Source organism: Helianthus annuus, chromosome 7 (genome assembly GCF_002127325.2).
Source record: "Helianthus annuus cultivar XRQ/B chromosome 7, HanXRQr2.0-SUNRISE, whole genome shotgun sequence".
NCBI lineage: Eukaryota > Viridiplantae > Streptophyta > Magnoliopsida > Asterales > Asteraceae > Helianthus > Helianthus annuus.
In genome coordinates, this window is record NC_035439.2 from 116,531,758 (window position 1) to 116,537,757 (window position 6,000).

Here is a 6,000-nt window from a genome sequence, read left to right on the forward strand (position 1 = left end):
AATTAGTCATGTAATGACAAATAAATAAAAACGGTTTGAGTGAAACAAGTTCAAAGGAAAACCTGAAAAGGGTTTAAGGGGATGAAATGGTAATTAAATACCATCTCATACGGACAAATAGTCGGTTAGACTAAATGGGTCAAATCGTGTTGTTAACACCATTTGACAATAACATTTGACAATTATTTGTTGAGTTTTGTAATCACAGGAAATAACATGAGCTTGCATCGCTTTAACTAAAAAGATTTAAAGCAAAAGTTATGTAAATGGGTCAATACTTTGATCCGAGCCAGGTATGTACAATTAAGCTTTTAGTTAAACATACAATTTGGTCAAATATTTAGCGAAAGTCCTTCGTCGTATAGTAAGGGACCAAAGTTGACCAAATTACCTTGAAGGGTATATTGGGCAAACGACCCATAGGGGTTGTTTAGAAACTTACATTAAGATTACGGGATCATTAGACATGAATAAAGGACATAGGAATGCACATCTGCGGGTCAAATGCTCAAAAGTGGTCAATTGCGTAAAATGATCAACCGATGGGTAAGATAAGGGAAAAGGGGTTCGTTATGATATATCCACCACAAAATAGTTGTGGTGGAATAATTGTAGTTAATTCAATATGGAATTTTGTAGCGACAAAAGAAAAGGTACAAGTTCTAGACAAAAATGAGTAAATACCCTTAATGGGTCAAAATGGAAGTTTTAGCGAAACGGGTTAAGAATGTGTAATGACCCGTGAATTGAACCTTGTATAATAGGAAATAATTATAATAATATGTTTTATAGAAGAAACAAGGGCCATAACCATGTTTGATGATGAAACCACGAACGGGTCAAAAGTTGGTAAAAAGAGTAATAAGCCGAAGAGTTAAAGTATGAAATTTTTGTTAATCCGGATGTTGGATTTTAACTCCATAGGATGGGGAATCAAATTACAAACACGTAGGAAGAAACGGTAGGTCAAACGGACAAGCGGTTTGAAAGATACGAAAGTTTTCGTGTCAAAAACGGCAAAATGGAAGAATCTGTCACAGAGGCCACCGTAACTTACGGTGGGCACCGTAAGTTACGGTGGAGCCTGAAAGTGTTACGTCAGTTCTCTACTGATTTACGGTGGAAACATAGTAAAACAGGGGCTACCGTAAATTACGGTATCCACCGTAATTTACGGTGGACCCTGTACAAAAATGCATTTTAATTAATTTTGTTTTCCGGACTCATTTAGATATGTTTTAAATGCCGTTCGACTAAAGCATTTCATGTTTATGAAATGTAGGTACTTTTTGGACGCCGGAAGACGATCAAGCTCAACGAAGAACCGAACACGATAAAGACACATGCTTCCGCACATCGCCTCGTTGTAAATTTTTAACGACGAACCCGATCACGTTATGTAGAATAACTTATGATTTGTAAAAGTTTTAATAAACCCGTATTTCCGATGTATATGTAATCTTAATCACATGATTGTTTTCGTAAAATATACGTTAAACCATGGATTATAAGAACGGGTGTTACAAGTTGGTATCAGAGCCTTGGTTTAAGGGATTCAAGTATGGTGGGGAAAAACCATGCTTGGACTTAAACCTTATGCTCTTGACAAAGAATAGTGTTCGGTTCGAAGCTTGATCGCAAACCCGGTAAGTACAAGTATGTTAATAGTTTAGCATGCTAAAGTATTGTAAACAACACATAGGGCTATCGTGTGATACACGTTATGTAACAACTGTCACTAAAATCCCTAATTAGGATAGTAATTAGCTATTAAGAAAACCCTAATTGAGACACCCAAGTGATTCTACGCAAACCCTAAAATTTCCAGAACAATCAGAATCAGGATCAGGGCCCCTAAAACTCAGAGGGGGATAAACCCTAGCCAACGATTATCTTCATAATTATCTGTAAAAATCGAATTTTAGGAAACTGACAACACAGCAAGCCTACATGCACGAAGGGCTACTCTATGAAAGTAGGGTGGTCACTCGCGTAGCGCGACGCCTATAGGGGTACCCCCTCGCGCTACGCGACGGTGTCAAATTTCCAGTATAAATAGAGGAGTTTGGCACTTGATTTCCTGCGTTGGTTCGACGGTAAAATTCAATTTGTACACCCAGATATCGTCAAAATACTACAAAAACCCACATAATCTCGAAATTCTGCCGCAATAACAGGGTAATTACTCGATCGCTATTACGATTCAGTTTCCGGAATCAATACATTCAAAGAATGTCTAAGTGCCGCCCACATTGGGCTATGCTTTGTCGTTTGTCGGTAATCCGATAAATGAGTTGAAGCATTGTACTTTGTCGTTGTCGATAATTCGATAATGAGTTGAAGTACTATACTTTGTCGTTTGTCATTTTGATAAATGAGTTGAAGTATTGCACTTGGTCATTCATTGCGAGTACTTGATCTCGGGAAATTATCGTAACTGCTGTATTGATCACTAATCCTGTTTTGTGTGCATTATTGTTAAATTAGAAATAATCAAGGCTAATCAGTAGGCTTATACACTGCTCGTTAAATCTGCAATGTGAGTCATTCTTCTTTTTATCAACTGTTTTACAATACTCCAAATTATTTTCAAAGTGTTATAATTACAGGGACTAAGTCATGGATATCTTGATTTATTGGTTAGTGGGGTATTGTGCACATTACTATTTCTCTCAGTTAGGTTCATTGACCTACTAGGGAGAAACGTCACTATTAGAGTTCATTGACCTAATAGTGGTATGACCATCGTCACCATTGTGACTTGTCACCATTGTGGCAGAAAGCCAGATAAAGATAAGATGTGAACCATTGTAATCGCTCTTATGCTGTAATTTATAACTATGGGTCATTTCCTAAAAACTGAATGAACTCACTCAGTATTTCCCCGCTGACAAAACCTTTTTCAAACATGTTTCAGGTAATCTGTTGTGAGCAAAGAAAAGTGCCAGGAAGCACTACCAGCTTAGAAAAGTGGCTCAGTGTAAATAAATAAAGGAACATGTTTTAAAAATAAAGATTTCCATGGAAATCACATTATTGTAAATTACTGGGTTTTATCCCTAAATTATGTAATGAGCAGTTTTAAATACTAAAGATCCTGTTTTAAAAGACTTCCGCTGTCGCCTAAATTAAAATACCGCAGGATTTCTGTCCCGCGGCTCCTGAAACGGGTCAAACCGGGTCGGGGGCCGTGACACGTTACCCCAATTAAAATGATTGATATAGTTGACGAAAATACGCGCGTTGACGCGTATAGTAGAAAAAGCCTTGTATTATAATACGGGCGATTATTGAAGTTGACGTTGCTAACTTTGTGAATGTTTTAATTGAAGGACACTCGCGTTTGAAGACGACGAGAGTTAAACGAATTGTGGATATAATGATGGACGAATGGTTAATTAATGACCATCTCAGGAAGAGTTAGATTCTATAATGGCAAGCCATAATACTATTAAGTCTGTTAATGAAAATATTTTTAATCGCTATCTCGAAACACAACTACCAATGAACTTAGAACCATCTATTCCAAACCCTTCAATCCACTCGCAAATAGACGAATGGTTAATTAATGAAATACAGTTACAAAACTATCCCTATAAGCTTTTTCCTCAAGTTCCATCTAGAACCTTTACCAAATCCACCAATGAGTAACAAGAATAAGACTGAACTTCGCTTTGGTGAAGAACTAATGGATACTGGGAATAGGATCCAAGAGATTGGGGGACAGATCTCCTGGAACTACGATAAGAGGGAACACAGTTACTAGAATATCGTTGACAAAAAGGATAGGGGATTTATGATACTGTTATTGTGTAATAATAATAGTAAAATCAGTATGTGTAAGATAAATAATAAAACGGTTGTATATAGAAGCATGAAATTTTAGAAAATTTATAAATTTTGTTCGTATACGTGATTATGTACAATTAAGTATGATATTGAGATTATTTTTTTGTATACTAATTATTTATCTATAAATTAGTTATCAAATGGAAAACGCTAATAATGAACCAGTTAATGATTCTGAGCAACAACCGCGGGATCAATATATGACTAGGCAGGATATAGAAAATATTGTTGCTCAAGGGATAGCCAACACTATTCCAACAATGATAGCTCAAGGGATAGCCAACGCTATTCCAGCCATCGTTGCTGCTGTTAAAAATCCAATAGAACCACAACAACTCGTTCCTAGCAAACGTATTTCTGAAGATAACTTCAGTAATAGCGTAAACAGAGGCAATGATCATGTTAATCATGACAATGAACCACAACCAGCGCCGCTCCCTAAGAAAATGAAAGTTGCAACGCCTGGTTGCACTTACAAGGAATTTCTTGCTTGTAAACCATCTGAGTTTGCAGGCAATGAAGGAGCAACTGCGGCACTACGTTGGTTAGAGAAAACTGAGGCAGTAATTGCCATAAGTAAATGTGCTCAGGATGATCAGGTCATGTACGCGTCAAACCTTTTCAAAGAAGGAGCGCTAGAATGGTGGAATACGGTGTTACAATCAAAAGGAAGAATGATGGCGTATGCTATGAACTGGGAAGAATTTAAAAGCTTGGTAGAAAGCAAATTCTGTCCCGAATATGAAAAGGAACAAATGACAAACAAGTTTTTAACCCACCGAATGGTTGATGTAGATTGTCGAAAGTATACTACGACATTCTTCGAATATGCTCGAGTAGTACCAACCCTGGCTTCGCCAGAGCCAGTACTTATTTCTCGATATATTTGGGGATTGATTTCTGAAATCCGTAACATCGTCAAGGCTGCGAAACCTCGCACGATTGATGATGCGGTGGATTTAGCCAATACTCTGACTGACGAACTAGTACGGACAAGAGAAGAAAATAGAAGGAAGGAAGTAGCCCAAAAGATTACCCAGGTAATCCGTTCGGATAACCATAACGATTTTAAGAAAGGAGGGAATGGGCAATCTTCTACTAGTTCATTTTGCAATTTTTGCAAAAGGAAGCATTTTGGAAGATGCAAAGGATACTGCAATTTTTGCAAAATTCCGGGGCATCAGGAAGAAGACTGCAGGAGGAAGAAATTTTCAGTTTGTTACAACTGTGGAGAAACTGGACATCTTAGGCCAAATTGTCCAAAACTAAACAAACCATCTGACACTAAAGCCAAACCTGCAGAAGAAGCAAAAAGGAATGCAAGAGCCTTTCAATTGACTGCTCAGGAAACAGAGCTCATTCCAGATGTAATAGCCAATACGTCCTAGGTTACAACGTTTACACAAAAAGTATTAACTGAATCTGATGCACACCAAAGTTCTATAAATACTTCATTCTGTCAAACTCTTAACTTAAGACAAATCTTTACAGTCAAAACATGCAAAAAGGAAAATATAACTCTCAGGTCATATAATTCTTCGCTAACCTAATTCCTATGAAATTAGCCGAGTTTGATGTTGTGTTAGAAATAGATTGGTTAGTAGCCAACCCTACTCAAATTCTTGGTGATAAGAACTTTATAGAAAATCCAGGTACCTGCCGGAGAAGTATTTATGATTATAGAAAATAAACCACGTAAGGTCACATGATAAATTATGAAGATATTCACTTAGATCCTGCTAAGATAGCAATGGAAGAGTTCGCAATCTTTAAATGGAAAGTAAGTATTTTGTAAATTTAGCCGGATACTATAGGCAGTTTATTAAGGATTCTTTTAGATAGATACATCCTTAACTAAGTTAACACAGTTAATTCTAAATAAGAACCTAAACAAAAAGAAGCCTCTAGCTAGCCTTACCAGAAGGAACAGAAGATTTTAAAGTATACGGTAATGCTTCAAAGTTAAAATTTGGATAAATGGTAATGCGACACAAAAAGGTAATTGTGTATGCATCAAGGCAATTGCAAAAGCACGAAGAAAGCCTTACCACTTGTAAGCCTAAAAATTAGAAACCACAAGTTATCCTTAAGATTAGGAAACATTATCTAAGCAAGCTTACTATCCATATGGGTCATAAGAATTTAAGATAC